A 13,079-nucleotide genomic window follows, 5' to 3' on the forward strand; every position below is an offset into this window, starting at 1 on the left:
AGGGCGTTACCCACGAGGGGGGGGGGGGGGGGTCCCTGAATGGCAGTTTGGAAATGTGGTCACCCATCTATGATTGCAGGCAGGGGCGGACTGACCATTGAGTCACTCGGGCACTGCCCGAGGGCCACATGCCACTAGGGGGCCCCCATGAGGGTTGCCAGGCTCAGTAAAACCAGGGACAGTATGTAAAAATCTGTGTTTTTTTTAGATCTGTCCCTGATATGTCCGAAACTGACATGCTTTTAATGTGAATATCCCAAGATTTTAGCTGCCCTGCCTCTGCACTACCTACTGGCGTGGTGGCCATCTGTAAGCCAGAGGGGCCCCATAATCTTCTATTGCCCGGGGGCCCCATGAGTTGTCAGTCCGCCCCTGATTGCAGGTGTGGAAATCGCAAGCGATACTCTCAACCATACCCTCTGAATGGCACTCCACGCATTTAAAATCGCAGTGCTTGTGCGGGTGGAGAAACCGCAGGGAAATCGCATAGTGGAATGGAAAGAAAACAGTAACTGTGTTGATGGGGGCTGAAGAATAGTAGGCACAGGTGGCTCCAGCTCTCAGCCGCATGCTAAGAGCCAGTGCCAGCTGTCAATCAGGCAGCTGGGTGGATCCCAACAGTATGGTTGGGATCAGTGATGGCTGGTACTCCCCAGTCTGCCACCCCCACCCCAGCCAGCCAACCTCCCATTGCTCGATCGATCGCCAGGCCCCCGCCAGCCGCACACTTACCCCATACAGGTCGCAGCTTTGATGGCTTCCCTTCTGCGCCTCCTTTTTAAATCCCAGCGGTCGCTTCTCCTCCTGGCCAATCAGGACTTGGGACTCTCAGCCAATCGGTTCTTAAGACTCACGGCCAATTGGGTCTCAGGACCTGCTTACTGATTTTGCCGGGAAGAGAACCAGGAAGACATTAGCGAATATTAATTTGCTAACTTCACACAACTGGGTGGGCTCGGGACGCAGTGCTCTGTGCCCCATGCCTACTCTTTTGAAGACAATTAGAGCCTCAGGCTCTATAATCATGTTCTTCAAAAACAAAAAGAAGACATTGAAATCCATGTGTCCGGCGTCCTGCATGTAGATTAGGGGCCGAGTGCATGGATTAGGGGGGGGGGGGGGGCGGCGCTGCAAGAGTAGGCCGCCACTGGTTGGGATCCTTTCAGAGCCTGAAGTGGCTCAGTGATGTCAGTTCACAGCAGGCTTTAGTCTGCTGTCGGATGATTTTGGGGCACTGCAGTGCAAAAGTAAGTGCACTCCTGTGACCCAGAAGAGAAGCATGACCAAAAAAGCTTTGGCCAAATGTAATTTTAATAACCAGTCTCCTCTTCCTACTAAGAACAGATGAAGCATCAAAAAGGCATGTAAAAACACACAAAGGGGGGCTACAAAAATGCATGATTATGCAGCAGCAATAGTGTGAACCTAGGCTAATAGTTAAAGTCATACAAACTAAATAAGGAGAAATACACACAATATATTGAAGAAGAGATAATCTACCACGATTTGTCTATAAACAATGGATAAAACTAGCTATTGAGATCTGCACAAATCAAGGGAGGAGAATTGCCCTGATACACTGACATCTGCAAATGTTAACAATCTTGCCGTTAATCACTAAAAATGACTAGCTTTGAATGGACGTAGCATTTCTCATGGTTATTCTGTTTGTTCATAACACACAGTTGTTTAATACATACACTGAGACAGCAACAGCCGTCTATTTACGGACTATGCATAGTGCACAGCATATTAGCTGTGGTTTGAGCCACCTCTTTCCCCTCCCTCTCCTTATGTGCAGCAGCTAGATCTCTGCTCCATTGCACAGAGAAGGAGGGACTGACTGTTCAGTAGATCTGTGCCAGTATTCCTGAGCTGCAAATAGAGGGCTTGTCCTCAAGGCCTGTGCTGAACTGCGTAGAAAGGTACAGGTTTCTCTTGTTGCAAATGATTCTATATATTTCCCTTCTAATGCTTTCTGATATTTTTGTGGCATCTGTTACAAAACGCATAAGCACTGGCATAACTGACTCATCTGAAAATAAACAACAGAGGCAATCATGGAATACATTTTAGGAATCCTGGTTGACAGCACCTTGGTTAACAGCACAATGTGTATGGCATGCCTGTCTCCTCTTCACCACAGTGCAATAAGCCTATGTCTGTGTAGATATTTGGGCCTCATGCATCTGAGCCCAGGATAAACAGCCGCTAGCTGTATGCAGGTAAACAGCATGCTTGTGTAAACACACGCATGCGCACAGGCATAAGATACCTGTACCCACAATAGCCATGATAAGGGTTACATGCCCATGTGCATGGGTTTATGCAAAAGCATATTATTTACCTGCATACAGCCATTCCATAATATGGGCAGCTGAAGCGGTCTCCGCTGGATGCAGAAATATACCCGAATTTACATTACATGCCTGAAAGCGTTTGTGCATAGGACCTTATTGTACTTTTTTAACTTTAGAAGTATAAAGAGGCAGAAATAGCCATGAGTCAACCGCAAAATGATCTTTCCATAAATGTTTTTGCGCTGTTTGGAGAGTTGGGGAATCATGATTGGATGGGAAATTCAAAGATTTGATTCTCCTTTGAACTAGGTCAGCTGTAGTATAAGGGTTGCAGTGTCTAAGGACATAGATTTTCATTTGTATTTTATTGCATTATTGTGTGATCTGTATGGTCTCCTTTTAACCACTTGAACCTCATATGCCCTTTTCAGATGGGACTGGGATAGTTGCAATTTCTCCAAGCACTGTTTTAACATGGCACCTGGGCTCAGTGGTTCCAAGCAGCAATTAGTGCTTGAACAGCTTGTCAATCAGTAGTTCATCTCCAAGCCCAGGAGCTAAATAAATCAGCACACGTGTCTGAGAACCTGGCCACAGAGCTCCCTATGGCAAAGCACTGCAACACAAGGCATCTGCATTGTTCATAAAAAGTAAATGGGCTCCATTTTGTTTCAAGACTAAGACTGGAAATCTGTGTGTATGTATGCCTTTCAACTTTAGATTGTAGGCAGGGGGCACATAGCAAGAATATTGGGCATGGTTTAAAGTGGCGTAGTTAAAGTAAAGGCCCGTACACACAATTGGATTTTCCGACGGGAATTGTGTGATGGCAGGCTGTTGTCAGGAAATCAGACCATTTGTATGCTCCATCGGACAATTGTCGTATTTTCTGCCAACAAATGTTGTATAGCATGCGTTAAAATTTTCCGACAACAAGGGTGCTGAAACAAGTGTACAAGGGGGCGCCAACTAAGTGCAACATCAATAGGTTTATGACAAATAAAAATCCAAATGTAAAATCAAAGAGCTTATCTGCAGCCATGCCACATTCGATGGAAGCAGCTTGTGACAGCATGTTGTCAGTGAGGAAACGAAGTCCAGTGTTCCAGGAAGTGAGGAACGTCACTGTGGAACACAGGGCAGGATGTGATGTAACACCTGGGGTGAGCTGGTTGATATGTTAATGAGTTTCAGAACTCCTATAGGCTCCTTTCTGAAACCATTGAAAATCATAGGCCGTCAAGCTCTATTTTCCAGGGGGAGTGGGGGTGGGTATGCCGGGCTCAGTCAATCACAAAACACTCAGCAATCAAGAGGCAGTGCATAGATCGAGAGAGGAAAGAAAAAGACAAACACAAACACCCATCTCCTGTATATAATGCCGCTGTGGAACTCCTGAGCACACCACTCACAACCAAATAACAATAACTAATATGAAGAATATATAGCAAATACATATAGAATACACATGCATATATAAAAAAATGCATATATAAAAGAAATGCATACATGAAAACGCATATATAAAACAGCATGTGTAAACCTAAAAGAATGTATGTGTGGGCAAGACTACCTAGCAGCTAATAGTAGTATGAATAAATGGAAAATATGGCATACCTCCCAACTTTGAGATGGGAAAGAGGGACACTCTTTAGCGCAAAGTGTGTAGATGAAGGACACACACCCTGCCACGCCCCCTGATATGTGGCCAATGAAGAATTAAATAAGCAAAAAATACTGACTAAACTCAAGTGTTTTTTCATCATTCTGTTTCCTTTGGACTGGCTGTCTAAAACAATAATGTGATAATAAATAGGTTTGTGTGAAAGGTTTGGTGCAGTGTAACACTTTTGGTGGTTAAAGGGGAGTTCCACCCACAATTTCACTTTTTAAATATAAATACCCCTGTAATACACAAGCTTAATGTATTCTAGTAAAGTTAGTCTGTAAACTAAGGTCCGTTTTGTTAGGTTGTTACAGCATTTAAATAATTTATAATCTAGAAATAGACCGTGGCCATCTTAAGTGTGGGCATCATGAAGCCAGACTGTATGACTTCCTGGATTTCAGCTTTGCATATCTCGCACATGCTCAGTGCACAAGCAATGTAATAGGTTTCAGTCAGGTTTGCAAGGACTACTGGGAAACATGATGCCTATCCCAGAAACCCTTGCAAATAGCCTAGGCAAATAAGGAGGAGGAAGTAATGAAGGACTACAAAATAAAGGTATTTACAAGCAACAAATTAAACAAAAATTGTCCATTCTGAACACTATGAGATTAGAGCATGCAGCACAGACAAACATAAAAAAATGGGTGGAACTCCACTTTAAGTGTTGTATTATTTTTGTTATAGAGACTTACACATTTGGCCAAAATGAGGGACAACTCAGAAGGAAAGATGGATAGAGGGATTTTGCTCCAAAAAAGGGACAGTCCCTCCAAGTGAGAGACAGTTGGGAAGTATTGACAGTGGCACGAAAAAAATGGCCAGTGACATTGATCAGTGGGAGAAAAAAACACCTGGCATTGTCGGTCAATGGGCAAAAAATGCCTGGTATCATTAATCAATGGGAGTAAGACACCTGGAGTTAGTCATTGGAGAAAAAAAAATCCCTGTTTCATTGGTCAGTGGGAGAAAAAAATGCCCAACATCAGTGGGAGAAAAAAATGCCCCTGCATCAGTGGGAGGCGGAAAAGCCCTATCATCAGTGGTCAAAGCAAAAAAAACTAAAAACCCTGGAGTCAGTGTTTTGGAAAACAGAAGGCCCTGGGTAATAATGTCAACATGAGGAGGAAGTGGTCTAGTGTCAACTGGGGATTGGGAAAACATCAAACCTCCTTTTTTCAGCCCTTAAATTAACCCTCTTTGACCTGCCCTCCACACCTCATATTAGCTCATATAACGCTCCCTTTCAGACCTCAGATTAGCCCCCTTCACTTCACCTTCAGACCTCAGATCAGCCCCCTCACCTTGCCTTTGGACCTCAGATCAGCTGCCCTTTTCCTCCCCTTCAGACCTTAGATCAGCCCCCCTTCACCTCCTCTTCAGACCTCAGATTAGGCCCCCCCCCTCACCTCCTCTTCAGACCTCAGATAAGCCCTGTGACAGACCCCATCCTCGAGAGGAGTATGTCCACTGTGTAAGCCTCCCTTGCTCGATAACACAACTATACCAGATCCCGCAGTCCACCAAGTCACTTGTCGAGACTCAGCGTAGGGTGGTGGAAGACATAAGACTGTTTATTGAAACACAGGTACAAAGAGATATACAGTCTGGGGACAATCCCCTCCCTTCTTTGCATAATGACACATAATTCAATCACCAGTTACATATCAGCAGGAAGGTGGTTGGAGAAATCTACCCCCCCACCCTGCCCCCAGTCTACATGCTAGAAACACATGATGCAAACAGTAAGGAGGAGCCAGGCATGGTAGCAGTGGTGGCCGATAACAGTTCCATAAGCTAGGCTGGGAAAAGTGGGACTGCCCGGTAACTTAGGAACAGGGGACGACAGTCACACGTTATATCTGGGTAACAAAGTGCTGTAAATGTTGGTGAAAGCAGTGTTATTTCCATATTCAGTGTCACAGGGAATGACCAAGGCAAATATACCCAGAAATAGTCCCAAGCAAAGGAGCCTCTCCAACTTTCAACACAAACCACACATATAAGACCCAGGATAACAGTGGTAAAACAAAATGCTAAGTCTGGGAAAGTACATCCAGGAGGGGTAAGGAGAGCTGTTAAGGAGGGTATGTGTGGATGTACTGTTAGTCTGTTTAGGGCAGACCAGACTGGGCTTCTCTGTCCCCATGTGCCCCTAATAGACACAGGGCAACTTACACATAGGAGGGGCTTGGGGAGCTGACTAAGTAAGTTGGGCTCCGCGGGCCCCCTGTCCAAAGTGACTCCCGTCACATATCTCCCCTTTTGGCAGGAGACTAACACAGGAGGAGATCCCAGACAGGTTGACTTCAAAGTTAGTCTGTAGTTCCAGTCCCCCAATGCTTGTACCCACACAGTACCCAAAATAAAATTGTCCTCAACAGAGCATTACTCACCCAGCCAACCTCTGCCTCTCTCATAGAACATACACATCGCTGGGAAGAGGTGCAGACTGGCCTTTTGCCCTGGAGTGCTTTCAGCCACTGGAGAGAAGATAGGGTGGCCGGGCTTACTCTGTCATGCTGTTGGGGATGGAAGTCCATCTTTTGTTAGTTGAGCGCAGAGGCCAGCAGAACTCTGCACTATTGCAAACTCCTCTTGCTGTCAGTGGAGACTGCAGTCCTATCCACAGCTCCACAGCTCAAGCTTCAGTTGTGAGGTGCCGATTGCATTCTCCTCCTGGAGCTCCTGCAGAGTTTGTTGTGTGCAGAGACCAGTAGCGTTCTGCCCAGCTGCCAGTTGTTCCGCTGAGAAGTAAACTGAAAAGTCGGAGGCCTTGCACAAATCCTTCAGGGCCACTGATTGTTGTATGCAGAGGTCAACAGCACCATGCTCTGATGCCAGCTCTTCTGTTGGATGCTCACCAGGCTGTTCCTCCTCAGCATTAAAGTCTATTAAACCCCCAGTCTCTAGGAATTGGTGTCTGGGGATAGAGGTTCACCATCTTCTGTCTGTGGAACCTAGAATATGTTACCAGTGAACTCTGCCCTGTTGTCAGCACTTAATTTGAAACCTCAGTAAATGTAACATCCTTTATTGAAAAGTTAATAAAAAACATTTCTGTTATTTGTGGCTGGGGAGTGTCAGGGAAGGTTCCCCCCGCTGGTGTTACTGCCTGGTATTTGGCGTGCAGTACTGGAGTCCACCAGCGGGGCGTTCTTGGCAGTATGGAGCATACAGCCCTTCCTGCGTTCAGGTGTGACCTGAATGCAATCAGCACGCCTCTATAAATACCCGGCGTGTGTAATCACTCCTCGCCCTGGTATCGTCATACCTCCTGGACCTGAGCCTGTTATCTGACCCTGCTATCTGGACTCTGTTTCTGTTCCCCATCCTGAGCTTATCCTGGACCCGTTCTTCCCTTTGCCTGTTTACATTGGTTCCTGTTCCCTCTTGGATTCCTGCCCCGCAGCCTGTCCATCCATCCGCTCCCTGATGCGCTGTGTTCCCATCCTCACCCATCTACTGACCTCCCATGTGTATGACCTCGGCTTGGCTCGTTTATGAATACGGTATTCCCCTTTATTTGTACATACTGTTTGTCATTTATTGTGCACTGGTGGTTCACACATTTGTAAATAAACCCCTTTTATTTCACTACTCACCTTGTTTGGTTCCTCTGTGCGGTCACACAGTCTGATCTACCAGCATTCCTGACAGTATACCAGGGCCATCCCTTGATCAGACGTGATTGCTTTGAGGAACCATACTGGTGTTGTGAGTTTTTTGAAAATGGATTTCAATGAAATCATTTACTTTTCTTTGCTGGCAGAGGAGGATGAGGAATATTGTCGCCAGGTTTTTGAGGGATGGACAAGTGACCAGCTGATGGAAGCCATCCGATCAGCCCATTCCATGGTGGATCAGGGTTATATGTCTTATGATGATGTTCAGGCATTAATTCGGTTGTGTGTAAAGCCAGCTCTGTCATTTATTCCTGATGGCAGTGACGATTTCTCTCCCCCCTTCAGTCATGACCAAGTTGAATCCCTGGTGTGGTTATTAGAGGATGATCCGGCGTCTTTTGATGAGCATTATTCCTCCTGTCCCCAGCAAAAGTTGTCTGAGTGCATTTGTTCTGTGCAGTCTCTGATTAGGCAAGGTGTGTGTGAACCTGCTTTTGTTCAGCCTGTGCTGCAGGCATGGTCAGATCTCATGATTTCTGCCAAACCACTACATTCCAGGCAGGGCAGATGGCACTGAAACAGCAACTTCAGGCTGGCAAACTGGCACAGCAACTTCAGGCTGGCAAACTGGCACAGCAACTTCAGGCTGGCAAACTGGCACAGCAACTTCAGGCTGGCAAACTGGCACAGCAACTTCAGGCTGGCATACAGGGTCAGGCTGGCAAACTGGCCGCATAGCAGGTAGAGGTTTGGCAGAATCAGGTTCAGCTGGCATGCAAGCAGACTGGAGCAGGTTGGTTGGTGTGGAGACAGGTTGGGTTACTGGCAGGATCATCTTGGTTGGGAAAAACTTTAGTTTTTTCTTGGGCTTAGCCACAGAAGCTCTGTAGGTAAGGGGTGCAGCGGACTGGAAAGGAGGATTGGGATATGGCAGAGTAGAGGGAACAGTAGCTGGAGGAAGTTTTTGTGGGTTAGTAGGCGGCTGAGGAGAGACAGGTGGGTTGTATGCAGGATAGGTACAGGGAGCAAAGACTGGATATTGGTATCTGGTGGGAAGCAGTGTATACTGAGCTTCGACTGGGGTTGCCATTGGTGATGGACAGATGGATCTTTGGGAAGGTGAGTGGTTAATGGCAGGGCTGGAAACAGGTGGATTAAAGGCAGGATAGGTACAATTAGTAGAAACTGGGTAGTAATATTTGGTAGGATGCGGAATTATCTGGGCTGGGGTTGCCATAGGTGATGGACAGATGGATCCTTGGGAAGGCAGGTGGTTAATGGCAGGGCTGGAATCAGTGGCGGAACTACCGCCATAGCGACCCACGCGGGCGCTATGGGGCCCGCAGCCGAGTGGGGCCCGGCAGTGTTGCCAACCGTACGTTAATTTAGTCGATTTCACCCCATTTTCGGGGTGTCCGTGAATGTCCGTTATGGGCAGCCGGTGCCATTAAAAAAGATGGCTGCAGGCCGGCCATGCAACTGCGCATGTGCCGTTCCAAAGCCTGCAGGACTCGGCAAAGATCGTACAAACTCGGCTGGGCGGCTCATGCGCAGTAGCGAAATGTCGCCATCTGGCGCCATTTTTGAATGGGCAGTGGCGCGTCTCGGCAGTATATCAGTGGAGCGGGCTGTGGAGTCGGGCAAGGCGGTGCAAACTATCCCTGCCCTATGACTGCGGATGAGCGCCGGTGGATGGATTCCCCTCCCAGCGCCTTCTGCAGCCTGCCCAGCGAGTATGGGATTGCCCGGCCGTGCCGCCCTCCTGCTGTGTGCCTGGATGGGAGCTCCGGTGGATGGATCACATCCCGGCGCCTGCTGCAGCCTTACCGACCCCCCCATTAAGAAAGTGAGTCCCACGGCCGAGCCGCCCCCCTGTGTGCCTTGATAGGAGCAGCGGCGGGGACAGCTGCACATGGAGGAATTGATCTTTCCATATTCCTCCTGCAGCCGCTGAATGACCGCTTCTTCTGCGGGCGTTCATTGGCTGCAGGAGGAATATGTGGTTTAGGAGCCTGAAACATCACGTCGCTCATCTGCTGTTCATTCCTAAAGATTGTTACTTCATGCCGTTTTTTGTCTGGCCAAATGTGAGTAGCCTGACTCTTGTAAAGAATAAATCCACACATTGCAACAGTGAGCACTTAGTCTGTGATTATCTCTTTACATGCACCTGTCCTTTGCGGTTTGGTTGTCTTATGAGGATCTAATACATCAGCCTGGTTCCTGTTCATGACCTGCCTATTTGATTTGCTTTATTGACCATCTGTTAACTCAGTGGTCCATATATGAAGGTGAGAGTAGCCATCTACAACGGTGGAGGGATCACTTCAAAATTTTGGTGGATTGTCACGTGGTGGAGATTTATTTTCGTTTAATTCACTCATCTCCTGACACTTATGGACTTTTGGACTGTTTGTTTGAATTGTATTTAATTTTTAATATTTTTTTTTTTTCATTTTTTCTGCATATTCATATTCACACTTATGGTATTGGTGTTTGAGTATACCAGTATCATTTATATATTTGAGGTTATTATAAGAGAGAGAGAGACTGATTTTGCCCCCCCCCCCCACAGAGAGATGCAGCCTCTGCCCCCCCACAGAGAGATGCAGCCTCTGCCCCCCCACAGAGAGACGCAGCCTCTGCCCCCCCCCACAGAGAGATGCAGCCTCTGCCCCCCCACAGAGAGATGCAGCCTCTGCCCCCCCCCCCCCACAGAGAGACGCAGCCTTTGCCCCCAACAGCAAAAGAGCCTCAGACTGCAGTGCCCAGAAAACAGACTGCTACCCCTTTATGGCTCAGGGAAGACAAGATATGGGCACATATGAAAATTACTGACTCTGACAGCACTTCAGCAGTGCAACACAGATGACCTCCATTAAAGTTACAGTCTCAAGGCAGGCTTGGTCCCCAGCAGCCCACTCTTCCTGGCTCAGGAACAAGAGGGGGAGGGGAGAGAGGGATCTCTAGCCCCTCCATGTCTGCAGCCCCTCCTGTAGGGAGTACGTGGGGAGCAGAGAGCTCTGGGGGGCTGGAGAGCAATGTTGGGGGATCCAGGGAGCAGGGGGTTGGAGAGCACTGGGAGGGAGTATGGGGGGGGAGACAGGGAGGACCAGAGAGCACTGTGGCGGGGATATCAGTGTGGGGGAACAAGGGAGCACAGAGCACTGGAGGGGAGGTGAAGAGCTATTGGGGGGGGGGGGGGTGACAACTGGACAGCACAGTGAGGGGGGAGAGCCAGGGAGCACAGAGGGGACCAGAGAGCACTGCAGGGGAGCTAAGGAGCAGTGGGGGGGGACTGGACAGCACAGTGGGGGTAGCATGGGGGAACACAGAAAGTACTGTGGGGGGGGGAGAGCACAGAACAGGGGGGGGGACAGGGCAGCACAGTGGGGGGGGGGACAGGGCAGCACAGTGGGGGCAGAAAGCACTGGGGAGGAGCCAGGGAGCAGAGAAGGTATGCAGGGAGAACTGGGAGGAACTAGGGAGCACGTTGGCAGTAAAAAGTTGGATAGGAGGAGCTCCGGTGGATGGATCACGTCCCGGCGCCTGCTGCAGCCTGACCGACCCCCCCATAAAGAAAGTGAGTCCCCGGCCGTGCCGCCCCCCTGTGTGCCTGGATAGGAGGAGCGGCGGGGACAGCTGCACATGGAGGAATTGATCTTTCCATATTCCTCCTGCAGCCAATGAACGCCAGCAGAAGAAGCGGTCATTCAGCGGCTGCAGGAGGAATATGGAAAGATCAATTCCTCCATGTGCAGCTGTCCCCGCCGCTGCTCCTATCAAGGCACACAGGGGGGCGGCTCGGCCGTGGGACTCACTTTCTTAATGGGGGGTCGGTAAGGCTGCAGCAGGCGCCGGGATGTGATCCATCCACCGGAGCTCCCATCCAGGCACACAGCAGGAGGGCGGCACGGCCGGGCAATCCCATACTCGCTGGGCAGGCTGCAGAAGGCGCTGGGAGGGGAATCCATCCACCGGCGCTCATCCGCAGTCATAGGGCAGGGATAGTTTGCACCGCCTTGCCCGACTCCACAGCCCGCTCCACTGATATACTGCCGAGACGCGCCACTGCCCATTCAAAAATGGCGCCAGATGGCGACATTTCGCTACTGCGCATGAGCCGCCCAGCCGAGTTTGTACGATCTTTGCCGAGTCCTGCAGGCTTTGGAACGGCACATGCGCAGTTGCATGGCCGGCCTGCAGCCATCTTTTTTAATGGCACCGGCTGCCCATAACGGACATTCACGGACACCCCGAAAATGGGGTGAAATCGACTAAATTAACGTACGGTTGGCAACACTGCCGGGCCCCACTCGGCTGCGGGCCCCATAGCGCCCGCGTGGGTCGCTATGGTGGTAGTTCCGCCACTGATTCCAGCCCTGCCATTAACCACCTGCCTTCCCAAGGATCCATCTGTCCATCACCTATGGCAACCCCAGCCCAGATAATTCCGCATCCTACCAAATATTACTACCCAGTTTCTACTAATTGTACCTATCCTGCCTTTAATCCACCTGTTTCCAGCCCTGCCATTAACCACTCACCTTCCCAAAGATCCATCTGTCCATCACCAATGGCAACCCCAGTCGAAGCTCAGTATACACTGCTTCCCACCAGATACCAATATCCAGTCTTTGCTCCCTGTACCTATCCTGCATACAACCCACCTGTCTCTCCTCAGCCGCCTACTAACCCACAAAAACTTCCTCCAGCTACTGTTCCCTCTACTCTGCCATATCCCAATCCTCCTTTCCAGTCCGCTGCACCCCTTACCTACAGAGCTTCTGTGGCTAAGCCCAAGAAAAAACGAAAGTTTTTCCCAACCAAGATGATCCTGCCAGTAACCCAACCTGTCTCCACACCAACCAACCTGCTCCAGTCTGCTTGCATGCCAGCTGAACCTGATTCTGCCAAACCTCTACCTGCTATGCGGCCAGTTTGCCAGCCTGACCCTGTATGCCAGCCTGAAGTTGCTGTGCCAGTTTGCCAGCCTGAAGTTGCTGTGCCAGTTTGCCAGCCTGAAGTTGCTGTGCCAGTTTGCCAGCCTGAAGTTGCTGTGCCAGTTTGCCAGCCTGAAGTTGCTGTGCCAGTTTGCCAGCCTGAAGTTGCTGTGCCAGTTTGCCAGCCTGAAGTTGCTGTTTCAGTGCCATCTGCCCTGCCTGTTTCAGTGCCATCTGCCCTGCCTGTTTCAGTGCCATCTGCCCTGCCTGTTTCAGTGCCATCTGCCCTGCCTGTTTCAGTGCCATCTGCCCTGCCTGTTTCAGTGCCATCTGCCCTGCCTGTTTCAGTGCCATCTGCCCTGCCTGTTTCAGTGCCATCCGCCCTGCCTGTGAAGTTCCTGTCCGCTGCCCAGTCTGAGGTGTCCCTGCCCGCTGCCCAGCCCGACGACCCGGAGTTTGCTGCCCAGCTCGACGACCCGGAGTTTGCTGCCCAGCTCGACGACCCGGAGTTTGCTGCCCAGCTCGACGACCCGGAGTTTGC

At 49.6% G+C, this 13,079-nt stretch overlaps 1 protein-coding gene across 1 annotated transcript in view; it reads left to right on the top strand.

Moving 5' to 3' along the window:
- Positions 1-1,785: 1,785 nt before the first annotated feature.
- The window catches only part of EPM2A (EPM2A glucan phosphatase, laforin), a 148,735-nt gene continuing 137,441 nt past the window's right edge, over positions 1,786-13,079 (top strand). Inside the window, exon 1 of the mRNA XM_040350816.1 lies at positions 1,786-1,925. The gene's annotated coding sequence lies outside the window, so the exon portion shown is untranslated. The remainder of the gene's footprint in view (positions 1,926-13,079) is intronic.

This window comes from Rana temporaria, chromosome 4, assembly GCF_905171775.1.
Source record: "Rana temporaria chromosome 4, aRanTem1.1, whole genome shotgun sequence".
NCBI classification, from domain to species: Eukaryota; Metazoa; Chordata; class Amphibia; order Anura; family Ranidae; genus Rana; species Rana temporaria.